Raw genomic sequence first — 21,031 nt, 5'->3', positions numbered from 1 at the left:
TTACCTAGTAAGCAGCCCCCTCTCCCCCGTGTCACAAACGGATCTGTATTGATCCGGTGGCATTGCTGCCCGGGGATTGCGCGCCCTGCGCCTGATCCGCGGGCAGCAATGCCACACAATGAATCTCCCCTTTCCAACGATACCTGCCTCGAACTCCGGCTTGAAATACAGCCGGAGATCGTGGCGGAACAAGAAGGTCTCTTACCTTCTCTCTTCCCCGCAGCAGCCGAAAATGGCTGCTGCGGGGAATTTAATTTCAGTTTCACGCCAACGTGAAACTGAAGGTAATCCAGCCCCCTGGCAGTGAGGGGGGGACTTCCCCCTCACATAGCCCGGAGGTTGGATTACAGTTTTGAGCGATCCCTCCAAAGCAAAGCAGGGATCGCTCAAAACAAGGTGCCGAAAAGGACAAGCTATCTCGTCCTTGGCACTGTGTGTGCACTGCCAAGGACAAGATACCTCGCCCTTGGCACTTATTTTAGCAACTGTATACTTGGAAAGAAATCCGGGGGGACGGTGTCAAAATATTAGCTTACATGGACGAAATTCGGGAAGTAAAAATTGCATATGAAAGGGATGCATTGTTAGATTATGATGAAAGATTCAGAAGGAACTTGTCAGAAAGAAAGTCAATAGAATGGGGTGAGGTACAAAATGACCTTTATTTAATGAATGGGAAGCCCCCAGCAGAAGCAGTAAAAACACGGGCCCACAGCAAACCAAGGGGCAAGAGAATGCCAGGAAATGAAAGACAAGGTAAAGGGGAGCAGCCCTTCTGGAAAAAGGCAGCCATGGGGGCCTAAGTCCAACACCCGCGGCTAGTCTAAAACACAAAGTACCAGCAAAACTACCACCTGCTGGAACTATGGAGAAAATCAATGTGCATGGGGTAAGGAGTGTAGGTATAAGCACACCTGCTCAAACTGCGGGGGTGACCACCCAAGCAGCAACTGCACCCGGCTGCCCGTTAAAATAAGATTAGTAATTCAAGGTTTAAAATTTAGAGCCAGGAAAGACCTCCACCCACCCCCCATCAACATTGCAGGGCCCAGGGCAGCAATGGCAGGGTACCCAGACAAAAACACCAGTGCAGCAATAGAAAAAGGTTTTAGAGAGGGTTTTCCCCATCCCATTTCAAGGAGTGGGATCAACAAGAATCCCAAAAAACTTAATTTCAGCAAGGGAGAACCCGGAGATAATAAGGGAAAAGATTCATCAAGAGCTGGAACCGGGCACAATAGGAGGCCCCTGGGCCCATATGCCTTTCAAGGAATAAATGGTATCACTGTTAGGTCTAGTACCAAAAAAGGAACCAGGCAAAATGAGGATGATGCACCATTTATCATACCCAAGGGGTATGTCACTTAATGACGGGATCCTAGAATCAGAATCAACAGTGACCTACACCCACTTCCAAGAAGCCCTGAGAGTAGTTCAAAACTGTGGCAAGAGGGCATTAATGGCAAAGATAGACATAGAGTCAGCATTTAGATTACTACCCATCCACCCGGCATTGCAACAGTGGCTAGGGTTTTCTTTTGACAATCAGTTTTACGTGGACAGATGTCTGCCCACGGGCTGCACAGTATCATGCGCGCTGTTTGAGTAGTTCAGCTATTTTCTTCAGTGGGCCTTTCTAAAACAATTACTAGGCGCAGAAGTAGTCCACTATTTAGATGATTTCATGATGATAGGACCAGCAGAAACAAGCGATTGTCAAATGGCACTGGCAGAAATTATATAAAATGGCGGCACACTGGCGCATACCCCAGGCAGCTGAAAAAACAACCAAACCTGCAACAAATATTATATTTTTAGGGATTGAAATAAATACTGAAGCAGGGATTTGCAAGATCCCAAGCACAAAAATAAAAAGGAACTATTAGAGAAAACCCAAAAAATAGGAAAAAAGCTCTGTCAGGGAGATACAGTAATTGGCAAGAAGTTTAAATTTGGCAGCCAGGGTAATACCTCAGGGAAAGGTGTTTGCTAGAAGCCTGGAACTAAAAACAAAAGCATGCACAAAACCCCACATAGGCATCATACTGGGAGAAGATGTAAGAAAGACCTAAACGTTTGGGAGGAGTTTGACACATTTCAACGGGACAACACTTGGGCACACGCCATTGAACTCAAATGACAAAAGGGTGCTTTTTACCGATGCAGCAGGCAGCAAAGTGTTCGGGGACACTCTGGAGTCAGACTGGTCGCTGGAGAATGGCCAAGAACATGGCATCCAGCAGGGTGCACCAGAAACATGACACTATTAGAGATTATACCCATCCGGCTGGCTTTGCACATTTGGGGCAAGCGTTTGGCGCAAACAGAGCTTACTGCATGGTCTGATAATATGGCGGTGGTGGGAAGCATCAACAAGAGAACAACCAAATGCAAGTTGGTGCTGAAAGTTCTCAGAGCCATCACAAAGATCACTTGAATATTGTGATCAGAGCAAAGCACATTGCAGGCACAGACAATAAACATTGCAGGTGCTTTATCTCGTTTTCAGTGGACAAAACCAGATGGTGCCCAAAGCCCGAAAAGAGATGACAGAAATCCCAGAAGACTGCTGGAAAACGTTAGAAAAATCTACATCAACGCCGTACGGCTGGGGCCGGAATGCACAACATGATTCTACAAACACATCAAGCACGGGTGAATGCAGCAAAATGCCGCTCTCAAAAATACACACCCTGACACAGGGTTCCTTTTAGAAATGGCCAAGAATTCCTTGACTGCCAGCACAACAGCACAACAGCACAATACAGTAAGTGTCTGCAAACGGTACTAGATGTTTCATTTTTAAAACATTTAGAATTATTGACAACAAAGGATATAAATGCATTTTATGGTGGGCATTCAATCAAGGTTTTAAGAAAGAACGGGCTAAGAAACACCTCTCAGCAGTATCATATTTTTCAAAGCTTCAGGGAGACTGAGACCCCAGATGGAGTTCATTAACTTCATGCGCATTGAAGGGTTGGGGCAAACTGAAGGACCCCAATTAGGCAAAAGACACACACTGGATTTCCAAAAATGGATTACAATAACAAGCTTATTAGAGGGCATATGCTCGCACCCCTATGAAACCCTGCTGTTCAAAACAACTTCTCCACTGGCATACTTTGGAGCTTTCAGGGCGAGTGAAACTGATAGCCTCCAGTTCCAAAGCCAGCAATGTTTTAGGGATGATGGACACAAAGGTGCGGTCGGACAGCATCACATCAGAAGTCCAAAACGGGAGCAAAAAGAGAAATAAATATCTATTGTATCGACAACAGAAACAATTGTCCGGTATGCATTATCAATCTATACTGGATTCACTACCACTGGTAAGGGGCAGATTTTTAATACATAGAGATGCATCTGCTTTAAGCCATTATACGTTTAAGGGGATACTACTCAAAGCCATTTCCAAAGCAGGATGGGATCCAAAAGAATTCGGGACCAATTCCTTCATAATTGGTGCAGCAACAACCACATGGGAGGGGCTGGTCTGAGCTCTCAGCAGGTAAAAAACATAGGAGGGTGGAAATCAGACTGCTTTAAGAAATACATAAAACCAGAACTAATGTAAAAAATATTCTCATTCTTCCCCATCAAACAGATCAGGAAGCACCCCTAAAATCATCATGGATGGTAGGGCACTCCTTTGTGTTCAGAACAGGGCGATGGGTGGAAGAAACAAAAGAAAGGACTACTTTTAACAACACCATCACCTCATGGTGGGGGTACAGGGGCCTGCGCTTGACAGACTTACATGGGAAACTGGCAGAACTAGTGGCCTACAAGGATCCACCAGAATTCCTAGCGATACATCGAGAAGGGAACAACCTAGTGTCCATGGGCAGGAGAAATTTACTAGAAGAAATATGCTCCTCTCTAGCAGGTATCGCCCACAACTGGAGAGACAGAAATATTCTATACAGCCATGCTACCCAGAAAAACCTGGCTGGGAGCAAATTCGTACAAAGCCACGGACACTCCCAGGAAGAAATTGAATAGAGGCATTGAAAAATTGTGCGCAAAAAGGGGTCTCAGTTTCATAAGACACAGCGCAATACAACTCGCAAACCCGGATCTTTTTCATAAAGACGGGACACATTTGTCAGATTCAGGAATGGAGAAGGCCCACAGGGAGATAATTGAGAAACTGGCAATCAGGGGCTGTCAATAACAACTTTTGGGGGAACCTGGGCAGCCAGCAACCCGCACAGGTGTGGCACCACGGGCCAGAGGGGGCAACCTCAGGACGCGGTGCCCAATAGTACAGCATATTATGGTTACTGTAATTATGATTATGTTTGTTATGACCATAAGTGTGCAATAAAATCCCACTGCCTTTTATTGCGACCACTCATCCAATGTTTCGTGTGCATTATCTGGGGGGAAGCAAAATGGGGTTTCCCCCAGGGAATGTTTTATTCTGACTGCATATGGGTCCACTGGCTATGGCCAGCAGCGCAGGGTACCAAGTGGGGGCGGGTAACCCATGCCCCATGGCCGCAGAAGGGTGGGGCAGCCAACTACGGAGCTGCACATGCACAGCCCCCTCCCCTCTCCATCGTCAGCCTGCACAATCCCCCAAGGGCAGACACGCTGCTGCCAACACAAACGGGAAGAAGGAAGGGCAAGGTGTAAGCAACACATTTCCCTTCCCCACAATGAGGTGCTAAGCACCCAGGATAGGGGGAACAGGAAATAGGCTGGGGCAAACAGCAGAAAGTACCCTAGGGTGGCGATTTACGTCAGCGCCGCCAGCCAGGGGGCTGGCAGTACAGCAACCCACACACGCACAACAAAGAACCAGGGCCAACACCTGGGTCCAATATAAGGAGCTGATTTTCAGTAATAAAACAGATCAGGGTTGGGACCCTGCACGGGGACCCAAGAAAAAAGAATACACTGCTTACGCAGAGTCTCTATCTGCATTTTCCCAGAACCCTCCCACCCTAGAAAAAGGGAGAGAAGAAAGATGAATAAGTCAGGTCACCGTACGGTGACCACACACTGTTGTGGGTCAGGGAAGGCGGCACAGGCCAGAAGGGGCAACCTCAGGACCCGGTGCCCAAAAATACAGCATATTATGGTTACTGTAATTATGATTAGGTTTGTTATGACCATAATTGTGAAATAAAATCCCACAGCCTTTTATTGCCAACACTCATCCAATGTTTTGTGGTTATTATCTGGGGGGAAGCAAAATGGTGTTTGCCCCAGGGAATGTTTTATTCTGACTGCATATGGGTCCACTAGTTATTTGTGCACTTACTTCCAATCAAAACAGGGCAGTGTAAACAGCTCAATGATTTAGTGTTGCGTAAAGTCTTCATTTAAATTCTGTGACAATCTGTCAAAACTTTGGCTTTGAAAATATGACTGTTCATACCATATACAATATTAATATATACTCTAGTGTGAATGCAATAGCTGTGTTTTCAGAATATTGAAATGCACATTTTACAGTTGCTTAAAAAGGTTTTTCCTCCGCGTTTAAAAACTAAAGGTCTAACCGTGAGGACTTCTATACCCACAAGGTGACTTATTGCACAGGAACAGTGTTTTATACTCTCATACTCATAGGATGAGTACTGATTTGCCTTTTATCCCTTTTATATAGGCACTTTTCTAAAACCAGTGGGCGGGTGTATAAAAACACACTTGCGCGCAGCCGAAGAGTCCCGGTGAGTCCCGCTTTGCCCGGACGTCTCGACTTTTTCATCCGCGTTTCAAAACGAAAGGACTAACCGTGAGGACTTCTATACCCACAAGGTGACTTATTGCACAGGAACAGTGTTTTATACTCTCATACTCATAGGATGAGTACTGATTTGCCTTTTATCCCTTTTATAAAGGCACTTTTCTAAAACCAGTGGGCTTGTGTATAAAAACACCCTCGCGCGCGCACCCGAAGAATCCCGGTGAGTCCCGCTTTGCCGCGGCGTCCGTGGCTCTCGTGGCTCTGGAAGTGCTCCAATCAACTGGGAAATCTCTGTAATCTTAGCATAAATAGGGCAATTGTTTGTTCTGTCTGGATTTAAGGGGAAATCTATTTGGAATACTCATGGTCGCGAACGGCATTTATCGTCTAACAACTGGAATGCCTTTGAACACTCGCCAGCGAATCATGTCAGAATCCCAACAAACACATGAAGAGGCACCAGCAGTTAAGGTTGCTACCAACACCTGTTCTACTCCAATTGTGCGAGCTCTGCGATGTAAATCCAAGACGAACAATAATAAAAAAAAGGGGGAGAGCAAGACAACACCGACATTCGTAAATACGGCTTTGGTACAGCTGGTATAAGTATGCCGGCTCATAAAGACGCTACAACAGCTTCTGGACTATTGCCAAATAACGATCTAGGCGATATAAATTCCAATTTGGGAATGGGCAGCCATGCTCTAATTCCTCCCAAGGTCAGCACACGGGTCGAACCAGCGTCTAAACTGGATGGTATTAACAGTTCCCTCACGGATAGCATGCTTTTACGTAATGCACTCTCAGGAGCCCCTGCTCATGGAATAATAAACACTGCCAATCCCAGCCAAGAAGCTGTGATTGAATTGTATTCATCAAATTCTTGTTTCTCAGCCAGCGTAGAGTCAAATCTCTCTCAATCCCCTGATCTATTCCGGCAATCTGGCTGCAATGTATCAGGAATAGATGCTTCCTATATAGCCCCTACTCCTCGGAGATCAAATGGGGATCTGCAAATATCTCAAAAGAATGTGGAACCCTCAAAGACCTCACAACTTACCTTAGAGGTAATGAACATTGCATTAATGGCACTTGCCAAGTTATTTGAATCTGTCGACAATAATCTTGAAGATCTTTCAGAAAATGTCAACATCATGAGACATGACCAGCTAGTTATGACTACAGTCTTTGATCATTTACAGAATAGCCTAAATGAGAAACTGGACAATGCAATTAAAGCATCTAAAGAGTGCTCCCAGATGCTTGTTGAGAAACAGGAGGTTTCGTTGAAAGCTATTAAAACGCATGCTGATGTTGATACACAAACAACAGAAATTACAGAATGTATACCTGTTATAACTGTTTTAGATTCTATTGTATGTGAAAACATAATGCCCACGATGAAATATGTGGCATTAAAAACATCAGTACCTTTTATAAAAGAAATAATCACAGAAAAACTTGGAGCACCTGCTCCTTTACCGATCCCACACGACATACAACTTGTGAATCACGCTAAAAATCTTGCGAGTGGCTCTCATGATTTGAAAACTACATACTCGGTTTTTGATGTGAAGGCTATTAATCCTGTGATTCCAAAGAAACCAAATTCTAAAAAAGATCAAGCTCAAAAGAAAACGAAAAATGTGAAAACTGCGAAATTAGTTGCAACCTCTGCTACAAAACAATTTATTAACAACTTAACACGAGCAAATAGTAGAACTCTTGTGCATCTAATAATATAACAAAAAAATATACAGCATTGGTAAAATTAAAGAAAACCAAGTTTATTGAGTCAATTAACTCTCCTAGAATAATTGTTGACCATCCTCCTTTAGGTATGCTGATCAAATTAGCAGTAACTCAGCAAACTTCTCATTCAGCCACCGTGAATCAATCCCTTTCTGCTCAAAGATCCAATGATACCTGTTCATCAAAAGAATCCTCCTAAAAACTCTGTAGATGCTAGAACAGCATTACGGCGAGAAAATGATTTGTATTTGGAACAGCGTAAATTTTGACCTCCCATCATACCCATTATAACAAATGGCCCTGCCAAATGTATTTCAGTACTTCCAACATTAGCTGCACCGTCAGTGGTTCCAAATGATAATAGTTTACCACCTAAAAAGGTTTCATTTGCAGACTCGAAGCCCGAGATGACTGATCTCGCCATTGCTCAAAACACAAATCATTCACATTTACCGGAAAATGAACTTCAAGAGATAAGAGATTCAATTGCACAGCTATGGCAACTGAATGAAAGACATGGTTCGTTGTCCCAAGCAGGACCACATGTAGAAGCTAAAACACAAACCTCTCAAAATATGCGTAGAAAGGACGCTGACATAATGCCTGGGGCTTCTCGAAAACGTCCCGTTCCTCTTAGTAAAAAGACAAACTCCATCCCAGAATCGAGATACTCTATGTTGTTAGCATGTCAACCTGAAGTCTCTCCTGTTTACATCCTGAACCGTCAGAGCATCTTAAAAACTTTCTCTGATATTTTTGAGCTGTTGATCTAGACCAGATTGAATTTCCCAATCAAAATAATTTGGGCAAAGCATTAATATGGACTCGGTCTTTAGTGATATATAACATCTGTGCTGCAGAGGTTGCTTTATTTAACCTGGGATTCTTGATTACATCTAACTGTAATAGAAAAAGTCCTTTAAAATCTTGTCTCAAGAATCCGCAGAATTTTGTCTCTTACACTCCTAGACAAAATGCAACAGAACATAAAGAACACAGTCACATCACTAGAGTGTAACTAGATTCACAAAATGATAAAGTAAGTTTAACAGTAATCAGCTGGAATACCCGAGGTTTTAGCCACTTCATCAATAACCCTTGTTCCATATTAGGAAATTATGATCTCATTTTCCTTCAAGAAACTTGGTTAACCAACTCTCCAGTTTGGAACAATTATGATATTAATCTGGAACCTGCCATACGAGCAACCAAGGGTAGACCAATGTCAGGATTGCTAACTGCTATGAATTCCGCAACTAATATGCAATTGCATTCCTTGCCTACTGTTAATTCTTTTATACAATGTTCCTATTTTGTTATTAACCACTTTAAAATAGCATGTATCAATGTGTACTGGAACCCTGTGGACATTTCGACTAATTTGTTTTTAAAAACCTGACATCGTCAATGGAGCATATCATTCTGAATAATGGCATTACTCATTTTATAATTGCAGGTGACTTGAATATTCATCTTACAAATAGGATTGTCACAGAAAATCAAGACCGAGTTAAATCTTGGAATACTTTTGCCAAAGCATGGAATCTAGTAATGTTGAATGGAACGAGTGCGACTGACTCACCACCAAATCCAACTTGGGCCAGCCGCAATCAAAGCGCGACCATCGATTATATTTTTGTCACTAGAAATCTGTTTGATCACACATCAGAATTTGCATTAATATCATCTGAATATAGCGATCATAGACCGCTAACTTTTAAATTATTCTTGTCATCTGCTCCGAGTCTACAAAGACAATGGTTTCAAGGTGCGGTGATCCCGAATAATTTACAAAATTGACTAAAATGGTCGGAACTCTCTCTTATTAAATATAGAGATCATTTGAGAACCTATGATCAAACAGGTATAAGTGACCCAGGTGTGAACGGTGTTCCGCCCTTTGATTTAATGCAGATGTATGCAACATGTCAGCATGCCAAAGCAAAAATGTTGCGTTGCGTTGATAATACCATCAGACTCAGAAAAGCACGATTAAGTATGTACGGTACCAGCAGTAAATAGAGATGCAGCTTTGAAATCCATTAAAACAGCGTATAAAAACTGGATGATTGAATATAGACGCTCTTTACAACAGAAAGAGGGTGACAGCATGCTAATGCACATGCAAAATAAGAATACTGCTCAGACTTGGCAGCTACTTAATACAACCAATAGAGCTCCATCACTAACAACACAGCTAAATGGTGTCAAAGAAAATGATTGGATAAATCATTTCTCGGCCATTTATGCGGTACCATCACAACAAGATGCTCCAAGTCTTAAGCCATCCGTATTCAATCTACAATTTGACGAAGATGATATTTTTTTTTATTAATAAGGCTAGCTTGTCTAGAGCCCCTGGTCCTGATGGACTATCGAATTTAACGTTGAAAAATAATGTTGATCTATGGGTGTCAATATTGTATATGTTATTTAAACCGATCTGCAATCAGAAGCTCCCTAAATCCAGGACCCATTCAATTATCATGCCAATATACAAAAAGGGAGACCGCCAAAATCCACTGAGCTATCGGCCCATTGCACTTTTGGATGTGCCCGGAAAAGTCTTCTGCAGATTAATTCTGCGTGATTTAAACGCTTGGTCTCTGGCTAATCATCGCAGAGACCCTTTTCAAACGGGATTTGTCGCAGGTTTAGGTACCTCCATAAACCTGACACTGCTCAATATTATCAAATCATCATGTATTATACAAAATCAACCTATATATATAGTTTTTGTGGATTTACGCATGGCATTTGATTCTGTCGACCGAAATCTTCTTATAAAAAAACTATTGAAATACAAATGCCCAGACTCACTGATAAAATTGGTGAATCTTTTGCACACTGATACGTCCATACAAATAAAATTGAATATGGAAGGCCTCCTTTCTAAGTCTATTTCCACCGCCCGAGGCCTGAAACAGGGTTGTATTCTTGCGTCGACATTATTCAATCTTTTTCTCTTGGATATTGTAGATGACCTAGCCCTTGTCGCCTCAGACTCTCCAAAGATACAAAACCAAACTATTTCTTGGCTGCTATATGCAGACGATTTGGTTTTAATTTTGCAGACTCCAGCGGGTCTTCAAATCCTTCTAGACACATTGGATTGTTATGTATGTAACAATAATCTAACGGTGAATGAAGATAAAACCCAAATATTGATACTGAACAAACCAAAAGCCTCCTTTTCAAACAAGTATGAATGGTCAATCTCGGAAAAAAAGCTAGAGATAAGTTTCACAGTAATAAATATTTGGGGATGATGTTCAACAATTTAAAATCGGATAAATCGACGGAAGCCCTAATATCATCAAAACTTATTATGCTAACTTCCCAAGCAAAAATAATTCTAGCCAAATACTGTAAATTCACATGTAACCCAACCATGACTTATTATCAACAAAAGGTCATACCTGTGATTACTTATGGAATTGAATCAATGCTGCCCATTATCCTAAATTCTGGAATCAAATAGAGGCAACATTTTGGAAATCTGTGCTTAATTTACCAAAAAGCTCTCCCTCTATGCTATTAAGGTTGGAATTAGGGCTTCTGTCTATTCATTCACAAATCACATGGAAAATGTGTACATTGTTAAGGAAATGCATACTGGGGATTGCTAATCAAAATAGCTTAGCTATCTTAGCGAAGCATCTACTGACATCAAATCAGATATTCCCACTCAAATGGCGAAACTTTGTGTTAAATGCGCCAGCCAATGCAGATATCTCAATTGATCTACTGCTCATAAATCCATCTAGAGCTAAGATCAAATTATACCAGTTCGACTGGATTCTAACGCAAGATTATTGCTTGAAATTGAAAGATTTTGATAGGAATGTCTTTGGTCATAAGAGATTCCGCATGATGGCTGATTACCTTGTGAAATGTCCTTCTCCTGTTCTTAGACAAAAAATTCTAAGATTTCGTCTGAACCTATGGCCGGTTGGCGAAATTTTAATAAGACGAGGGTTGGTTGAAAAAGATCCAATACATTGTCGATTCTGTAAGAAGACATCTCACATAGAAACTCTTTGTCATATTGTCTTAGAATGCAAGACTTTTGCAACAAAACGAATGAAATTGGCCAAATGTATGGACCCTAAGTTTAATACAAGATCTGTAAATGAACTTTGGGCTGAGATATTTGGTACAAAAAAGATTTCGATAAGAATTGCAACTATTAACATACTTGACGATGCATTTCCATATGAACAAAAGAGTAACATAACCACCGTGCGAAAATGAAAATACAAATCTGATGATGATGAAATTTGATAATCTTGGAAAGATCTGTGAAAGATTTTGGTTGCTCTTCTTTTCTTTTAAATCACAAGTTTTGTTATGTATTAATTTTCTCTGTTTTCTCTTAATATGTAAGATATAATTTGATTGATCATATTATAACAATGATGATTTCCTTTCTTTTTTAATATGTATTTGTAAAGTTGATATTCAACTAAATAAAATAAAAAAATAAAATAAAAAAAAACAACCAGCGGCGGTGGCTATCCCTACTACAGGGCATGCGCGAACTGTACTTCCGATAATATTCACAACCAGCGAGGGTGGCTATCCGTACTACAGGACATACGCGAACTGTACTTCCGGTAATATTCATAACCAGCGGCGGTGGCTATCCCTACTGCAGGGCATGCGCAAACTGCATTTCCGGTAATATTCATAATTTGCGGCTGTTCCATGTCCGTACTATACAGGGCATGCGCGAACTGTACTTCCAGTGGAACGTCAGTTTTTGCTGTGTGTCAAAACAGCCTATCCTTGCTGATTGAGCAGGAGTAGTGTTTCTGTGCATGCTCAGTCATTACTTTACAGATAGGATTTTTTGACAGCATGCGTGTGGTTGTGGTGTACCCGTCTTTCTGGTGTGTTTGGGGTGCAGTAAGTTTAACTTTATAAGAGCCATGCTGACTGAAATATTTCATCAGAGTGAAGCCGTGTCACAATCGACTTCAAGAGGGACAAAGAAAACAAACCCAGCGGACACTAGTATTGTGTGGCGCTAGCAGACAGGAATCAAGGGGAGTTTCACAGCGATCTTGCACAAATACTGGACTGCCATGTAAGTGGGAGTGGGCCAGCCATGGTTACCTGCAGTGTTCTACCCGGCAGCGGACTACGGGTGCCAGAGAGGCGCTGCAGAGAACCACATGAGCTAGCTCCTAGCCGCTGGTCAGGGCGTTTGGGCAGGGAGAGAGAAAAAGAAGCACATGTCTCATGAAAAGGGAAGTGCGAGAAAACAGCTTTCGCAGGAGGACAATCACTGCAGCCTGCAGAAGCTCTGTACTGTAATGCATAGTTCGTGAGGCGCCAGTGGATTAAATGTGTGTTCTTTGCTGCTGGATAAATAGCTAAACATAATCTTCTTTAGCTACTTGTCCAGCAGCAAAGAACATACATTTATTTAAAAAAAATCCCCCCATGTATTGCATTAACGGATTATTATGCTGCATAACAATACTGGCTACTGTGTTGAAGTATCTGGGTTCATACGTTAATTAGGTAAGCAGGAAGCACACTGGAAGCAGGTGAGCATAAAGAAGAGGTGGCTTTATTGTGTTACAGGGATTAGATATGAAAGGGAGATAGGGAGCTATAGTAACCGTAACTGCATCCTTCCAAGTTAATCTCCCATCCTGCGTGTCCCACCGTCACTCCTGGAACCTTGAGGTGACATCAGGTTCCACGCCTGATGAACATTCTGTGGCTTGCATTGTGTACATGTAAGAACGCGTTTGGCGGCTGATCCTTTAGTTATTGCACTGTGGCGGAAGTCCTTCTACCTTGACTACTGCTGACTTTGGCACCGCCTCTTCAGCACCATAGCTGCTACGCGGAGTGTGGTGGAAGAGTGTGTTTGGCGGTGTTCGGCGAGTGGAAGGTGTTCCCTGTGCTTCATGCCTTCTACTGATTCTTCTTTTGGATACCTCGTTTCACGTTCCTGAGGTAAGAGTAAGCCTGCGCATTTGTTAACAATGCCGGGCAAGACAACAACTAAAAGTAAACATTATAATCTTAGGAAAAGTAAACCCTATGGAAAAGCATAAGGCTATCAATGCGAGGCACGAGCATCTATGAACAGTAAAATCTGTGATATGATGACGGCCTCCCCCTCCGATTTCAAGTCTATTAAGACTCGTGCTAGCAAATCCAAAGCCGCCTGCAACTCCGCCCGTATCACAGATTTTTTTAAGCCGCTGACAATCTTCAAACAAAGGCTTGTCAAACCGTTAGCATTGGCAGCACCATTACGGGAGAAATTCATCAACCTACTAGGGTACGGGTGAAAGTATTCCTCCCCTTTCTTCCTTTGATGCCATAAGATGATAACTCCTTGCTGGAATTGTGTTATCGCCTGTGTGGGACGAATCGAGCGACCGCTGAAGCTGAGGTTGCAATGACTGACCATATGCATGATAAACCTATCCACCATACACCTGAAGCATCATGCCATATTGATGATCCATCTTCACGTCTGTCCTGCACCCACTCTCTGCTCCCGCTATCAGGTCTCCCTAGTCATCAGGGACCGGAAATACCGTCGACATCCGAGGTGATCAACATATCGGACCATAATGTGTCTAATACTCCCCATCTTTCGACTGAGCCTAAAGAGAATACTTTCCCTGAATCTTTGCCATTTCCTGCTATTGGACTAATACACTTCGCTCTGAAAATTTTGATCAAACTCACTGACCAAACATATTACCAAACTGTGAAAAACGGCCAAGTGTTGGACTCCCTTTTACAAGCAAAAGATAGTGCCCACTTGCCTTGTCCTGGTGAAAACATTAATAATGGTCACATGGAAATAATTCATGAACCCAGTGTTGCTGTCATCCAGCTGAAGCTATTGAAGCTGCTAATTCGTACAATATCACTGAATCACCTACAAGATATTGAACTCCGAAAGAACGAGTGGAAAAACGTAAGCAGAGATCCCCTTCTCTAGTACCAATTGTTGGTAGTGATGATGACAACAATGACCATAGCTTACCTTTGAACTCTACTGTTACCTCACGTGTTGCTATTAAAGCTAAAGCTAAACGCCTTAGGAAGCGGATTAACAGAAAGACAAAGAGAGCCTCAGCTAAATTGGGAACTTTAACGAGTTGGTTGGCAACTAATGATAATGCCAATATGAAGACTCCTACGGTCCCCTATAAACAGAATTCAGTACAGAACTCTCCATTTGAAGCCGGTGTAAGAATCATTCATGATATGAGAGGGAATAAACCTGGTGTGAAGCCCACTCGACGCAGTGTGGAAAATGCTGGAAATTCTAATACCACAATTAAGCACAACAGAGTGGTTACATTTAGCGAACAAATGGAAATGCTGTCAAAGAAACCCTTCAACAGACCTTCACTGTTGGAACTTCGTGCTAAGATCCCTGGTTTGCGCATTTTCAAGTCGTGCCACTTTGAGTTTAAGGGGTTGAACAAACGCCAATTTGGGGCTATTTCGCTAGTCCACTCTGTCCTTCCAGCAACAGCGTCCGTCATTCGATCTCAAGTGGACTCAATCAATTTCATGGGCTATGATCTTGATATTTCAATTCCTACCAGCATAGATACACAGGCCTGTGATCAGTGCAGTACATGTAAAAATAAATCTGGACAGATTTTAAATCGGGTCAACCTGAAAGTACGGTGAAAACCAAATGGGTTGGAAGTGGCTCAAAAATCTATTGAGCCAATTGGAAGCAACCATGAGCCATTTCTGTTGCCTCATGGGACATACTCACTTTCTTTGCAAAGGGAGTTCGTTTGATAGTATCATTAAACATTGTATATTCTTATTACAAGAAACTTGTTTAATGTCTGATTTTCATGTGGACTCCCACTGCATTTATCAACACCATGCAAAGACGGGGGAGAAAGGACACCCGTATGGTGGACAACTTACGGGTATCAGTCATAATTTTTGGTCGAGTGAACTGACACATTTGAGAATTACAATATTATGTCAGTTGAAATTAAAGGAAAAGAAGGAATGCCCACTCCTAATTTAAACATATATGACCCACCTACCAAAGAGAGTACGGAGCACATACATGATCAGTTGGACGCCATTGGGAAGCTAGCCATGGAAATGACGTGGTAATCTTGGGCGGCGATCTTAATGCCCATTGCGGAATTACCACAATTGAAGCTGAATTTTCCAACATTGTAGCAACCAATATTATGGTTAAACATAAGTGCAATGCGAGGGGTAGAGTGTGGAGTAATTTTCTACATGACTGGGATTTATGGCCATTAAATGGAAGAACTAAAAGTGATAGTCCTGGCCAATGCATCTGGTCTAATGGCAGTAAAACTGCTACCCTTGACTATTTAAGTGGGAATCCTACAGCACTTAGCTATATGAATGATTTTGAAGTAGTGCTGGTGCCCTTCAGTGATCATTCTATGGTTGTAGCCCTGCTTAATTTGAGACCCACTGATCAATATTGGTAGGGCCACATATAATTTTAAGTGTCTAACAATGGTTGTAGAATAAGATGGAACCAAGGTAAAATCATGAAAATGTCTAAGAGACTGCAGCGGTCTCTGCTCTATCTTCATCGTGTTATTCATTTGTTGGATGGCGATGCAATTGAGGCTCTTATCAGCTCTTGGACCTGTGAAGTTGCCTCTATTCGTGGTAGTCCCATCATTTCCACGAACAGAAGGCATACGACCGCATATGATAAAGAAGTGGTGATGAAAAGACGATTATATCGTCGCGATCTTAGGCATTTGAAGAACTTCTCCCTACCATGTAGCGAGTACAATAGTATTTGTAAACAATTAAAAACCAGGTATAGAGGATGGTGTAAGTGTCACTGTTTTAAAAAAAATCATCTCTCAGTAGCAAAATCCTTGCTCTATAGGGGTACGGCCCATGACCTTCAGTAGACATTCTATTATTGATCTAATTGGCAAGCTCAATAATTCTGGAGCACCTGGTCCTAACGGCCTGGCATCTGCAGTGGTCAAGCACAACCCATTGAGCTGGTCATTGATATTAATGACTAAAAAGTGAATGACTTAAAGAAGTGTGTCAGGTAAAAACGATACCCAAGTTGTGGACCTCCTCGACTTGGCTATCCTTATTCCCGTTTATAAAGTGGGCACTAGAACCCTGCCTGGTAATTACAAAGTTCTATCATTGTTGGATACCACGAGAATCTGCTATTGTACTACACCTGCAGAGTTGGGTTGATGCTAATAAAGTCCTTCACCCACTACAGTCAGGGTTTTGTGCCGGGTCCAGCACCACCTATAATATCAGAATTCTGGATGCCATTATGACTAGGGCTAAACGTCACGGCAATCCATCAGTATGCATCACGTTTGTCGATTTTAGCTCAGCGTTCGACAGGATCAACCGCAATATTTTGTGGGAGACCCTGTCTCGACTTGGATGCCCCTCCTGGCTAGTTGAAATTTTGATCAAACTACACCAAAATAATATGACTCGTGTTAGCCTGGATAATAATGGTAGACTAACTGGCTTTATTCGTATTAATAAGGGCGTCAAACAGGGTTGCCTGTTGGCGGCCTTGCTCTTCAATTTGTATATTGCCGACTTATTACGGCAATTTGAAAAGCGTGCCCATTGTGCCATTAATTTAAAGCTACTAAGTTTACAGCGTTATTATACGCGGATGATCTGGTGATAATAGATCATACAATAAAGGGCATGAAAGCAATACTTGAAGAACTTGGCCAGTTTACCATCGAACACGATATGACCATCAATCTTATAAAGACTAAAACTATGCTTCTATCTGCAGAACAGGTTAATAGACAAGAAAAGAGAATTAGCTGAGGTGTTATTGACTATACTGCCTGTTATAAATATCTTGGGGTCGAGATGGATAGTAAATCAGGATATACCACTCTAATAGAAAGGAAAACCCAGCATGCAAGACATATCACTAATTTAGTGCGCAGGTTTGTCTTACACCACGCTGGGTACACCTATAAAAAAGGTATTATGTTGCTTTATAGGCAATGGTTCATACCAGTGTTGATGTATGGCCTAGAAGCTCTTACTCTCAATAATCTATCCTGGCTAGATAAAGTGGAATGGTACTTCCGGACGGACATTACTAAATCTACCTCTAGCATGTCCCATTCAATATATCAGAGTGGAATGGGGACTAACTTCCATTAAAGCTATTGTACAGTACCAAAGGGACCTGCTCCCGCTGAAAGCTAGTTGCCATCAGCCCAGCGACATGTTGAGGATCGTGGGAAAAGGGGATCTTTGATTTCGAGCATGATAAGATCACAGAGAAATATGACCAACTTTGCATGGCATTATACCTGATCCTGAACTGGTCACTGGAGCGGTCTAAATGTGGGAGATATGGCTGTATTAAAAGAGCGTTAATACATAAAGCCCGAATGAAAGATTGGACTGATAACTTTGCATATATGGGCAAACTGCATAATTATGTGCATTTGGAAGGTATAACCCATCTGTGTCGATGTCCTCAACAATATCTGATAAAATGCCAGTCTCCAGTTGTATGTCAGTTTAGGTTGTGAATGCGACTTAATCAACTGCCGGTGAGAGCCACGTTTGGCACTCAGCGGCAGTTGGCTCCTACACAAAGGAACTGTCGCATATGCAACATTGGCAATAATCTTGAAACACCTTGACATATATTGAATGCGTGCCCTAAACTCGTAAATATGTATATATGGCCACTATGTGCATAATTATGAGCCCATTGCATCCATAGATTCTGGTATTTATGCCTAAATAAATCATCTGAAAGATTGGTTAAAGCTTTATACTGTGTATGGAAAACAACTATGCTCCTCATTCTGAAATAGGAGTTTAACACCCAGATTGTTATGTATAGTGTATGGTTTAGACCAACTACTATTAGTGCTTGTACCTCCATCCACGTATATGAACTTGACTCGTGGCAGTATGAGATGAAGTGTGGGCCGTCAAAGATAGTTGATGGTGCTATAATGCTAAGAATGAGTAGTTTTTGTTCTCTGTGAGAATTTGTATAGGAAGAATTTTAGAAATGAAAGTATGCACTGTATTTTTAAATATACTTTTTTGCTACAATTTGTGATGTGTAAATATTATGCTGAACTGTTAAATGTTGTTAATGAAGTATGTATTTATTCTTTTCTGTGTGAACGTATGAATTGTTGTAAAAGTTCTGTACGAACTACAAACAATAAATAAACGTGTACATCAATGCAAGCCACATGCTACACATCCCCCTTCATTATACAGGGAACACACCTTCAACGTAACACGCATCAAACAAAACAAAACAAGCTCTCCATCAAACATACTCCACACAACAACTTCAAAAGCACCAACTACATTTGCAACCATCACAGCGTAGTCTACATCCACGTAACATTCTGATCAACCACAAGACAAAACAAGCACCTAACCAGGACTGCCACTCCCAGGTCTCACAGCTACAACCTATGAGCACAAACCACACACAATGCCACATTCCCTCACCATCCAGGCGTACTCTCCTTTCACCCTGCTGGCTACTCAGGGTCTCAGGCCTGCCACGCCCAAAGCACTAACGCAGTCATCCAAGTAAACACAACTAACCATCTGTAACCGTGCCAAAATATAACATAACCACACACACCTCCCATTCTCACAACAAAGAAGCCTCAAACAAACAAAGACCTGTCACCTGCACCATCCGGTTAGCAAACATAACAAATCACGATCACACCACAACTAACCCCAGGAGACATACAAAAGTAGAAATAGAAAAGGAAAGCGACAAACAACACAAAGAATACATGTAAAGAAACTTAACTGCCAAAGGGACAGTACGTCAGAAAGACACAGTGATAGAAAGTTGATCAGACTTCCATCTGAGTGAAAATATCTCACAACACGAATGCATTCAACCAGCACATGTGCACAAAAACATAGGCCATTAACTTTCACACAGTGCCATAACTCTTGCACCAGTTGACCCGTCAAACTCCCATACATGAGGCATACACATTCATTTCACCGGTGCACATACATTTTCCCGTAACGCTTTTCAATGCAAAATCCATGTCATGAACAAATACCTATATGTGCCCATTCCCAATACATCACATAGGCTACCTCACATGGAGCTTCTCCATTTCATAGGGCAGGTACATGTGCTCAGTTTCATGGTTCATAGGGCTTCCTTCCCCTGCCCCAATATCTATATGCGCGCCCATGTCACAATGCACACTATCATTTCACGAGTATGCTTTTGCCCCTAAAACACATTTCCTCAATTATAAGCACTGGAAGCTTAAATGGACCACATTAAAATCGGAATTTGTAAACAAATACCACAGAAAATTCAGGATGTGCAAAGACATCAGCATCTGTAAATAAACACCATATGCCTGCACACCCTATATACAACCCAACAGCACTTGAACGTGGACCATCTGCAAAAGAAACATGTTAAATACTGCAGTGCTCCGTAGAACCCTCAAACGTGCTACCCTGGAGATATGAAACCATCCTTTTACATGCATGTAACTCACTTTAAATCTTCTCCATCTTCACTCGGCTCGCGCTCCTCCTTACGTGCCACGTACGTTCCGAGGCCGCTGCCCAACTGGGTGCGTCATCACGTCCCCCGGGCGCACGTGGGTCCTTTCCTCAACCCTTATTGGAGTGGGCGGGGCGAATTGAAATGCGACCGTTAGCCATCCTGTTCAGCGTGGCTATTATGACGTAATCAGTAGCTTCATGGACGCCAAGCTGAACGGAGCTCAGACTTTCCGTTAGCCACGCGACAGCGACGAGCTGCGGCGCTGCCTCTCAAGCCTCCCGCTGCCACCTTTAACAGTGATATAGGCCTAATATTGGCTCCCATGTCTGCCGCACATATTTCAAAAAGGAAAAAAAAAACACAGTACCTTGAACCGGAAGCATAATACACATGGATTTCACGTCCAGTACATCTTCAAAACGCCACGGCGCGCATGTTTAAAGTTGCTGTCCATGTAGTACACCGGCAAAGTGTACCTTCTTCTGGCTGCCTGCATGGGTACACCGCTGTCCAACCATAAGTACCCCTACTTAGCAGGACTTATAGCTGTACTGGTCCCCACCTGGACTCTCTCACAGCCTGGACACCTGTAAATTCGCTTCATTTGACCTCAGCTCTGCTCTGCTTGCCTGGATTCACTTCTTCTCCTTGGTTCACCTTATTCTCTGGATTCACTTTATTGAAGATCCTCGTGCCACTTGTAGGGTCTGGGTTCATACATTAATCAGGTAAGCAGGAAGCACACTGGAAGCAGGCGAGTATAAATAAGAAGAGGCTTTATTGTGTTACAGGGATTCAATATGAAAGGCAGATAGGGAGCTATAGTAACCGCATCCTTCCAAGTTGATCTCCCATCCTGTTTGTTCCACCGTCACTCCTGAAACCTTGAGGTGACATCAGGTTCCACGTCTGGTAAACATTCTGTGGCTTGCATTGTGTACATCAATGCAAGCCCCATGCCACATGTGTCTCTAATTGAATATAACCCCTCTTGCCCCCCATCCCTCACC

At 42.4% G+C, this 21,031-nt stretch overlaps 1 protein-coding gene across 3 annotated transcripts in view; it reads right to left on the bottom strand.

Moving 5' to 3' along the window:
- Positions 1 to 20,105, bottom strand: part of LOC138453012 (zinc finger protein 883-like) — a 67,759-nt gene extending 47,654 nt beyond the window's left edge. Inside the window, exon 1 of one of the 3 annotated variants that reach the window (XM_069605420.1) lies at positions 20,011 to 20,105. The gene's annotated coding sequence lies outside the window, so the exon portion shown is untranslated. The remainder of the gene's footprint in view (positions 1 to 20,010) is intronic. The other 2 variants (XM_069605422.1, XM_069605421.1) reach the window with 2 other exon arrangements.
- Between the last annotated feature and the right edge of the window lie 926 nt (positions 20,106 to 21,031).

This window comes from Ambystoma mexicanum, chromosome 4p (assembly GCF_040938575.1).
Source record: "Ambystoma mexicanum isolate Mex_15411 chromosome 4p, UKY_AmexF1_1, whole genome shotgun sequence".
Lineage (NCBI taxonomy): Eukaryota > Metazoa > Chordata > Amphibia > Caudata > Ambystomatidae > Ambystoma > Ambystoma mexicanum.
Note: the sequence above shows the minus strand (reverse complement) of the source record. Positions and strands in the feature narration are given on the sequence as shown.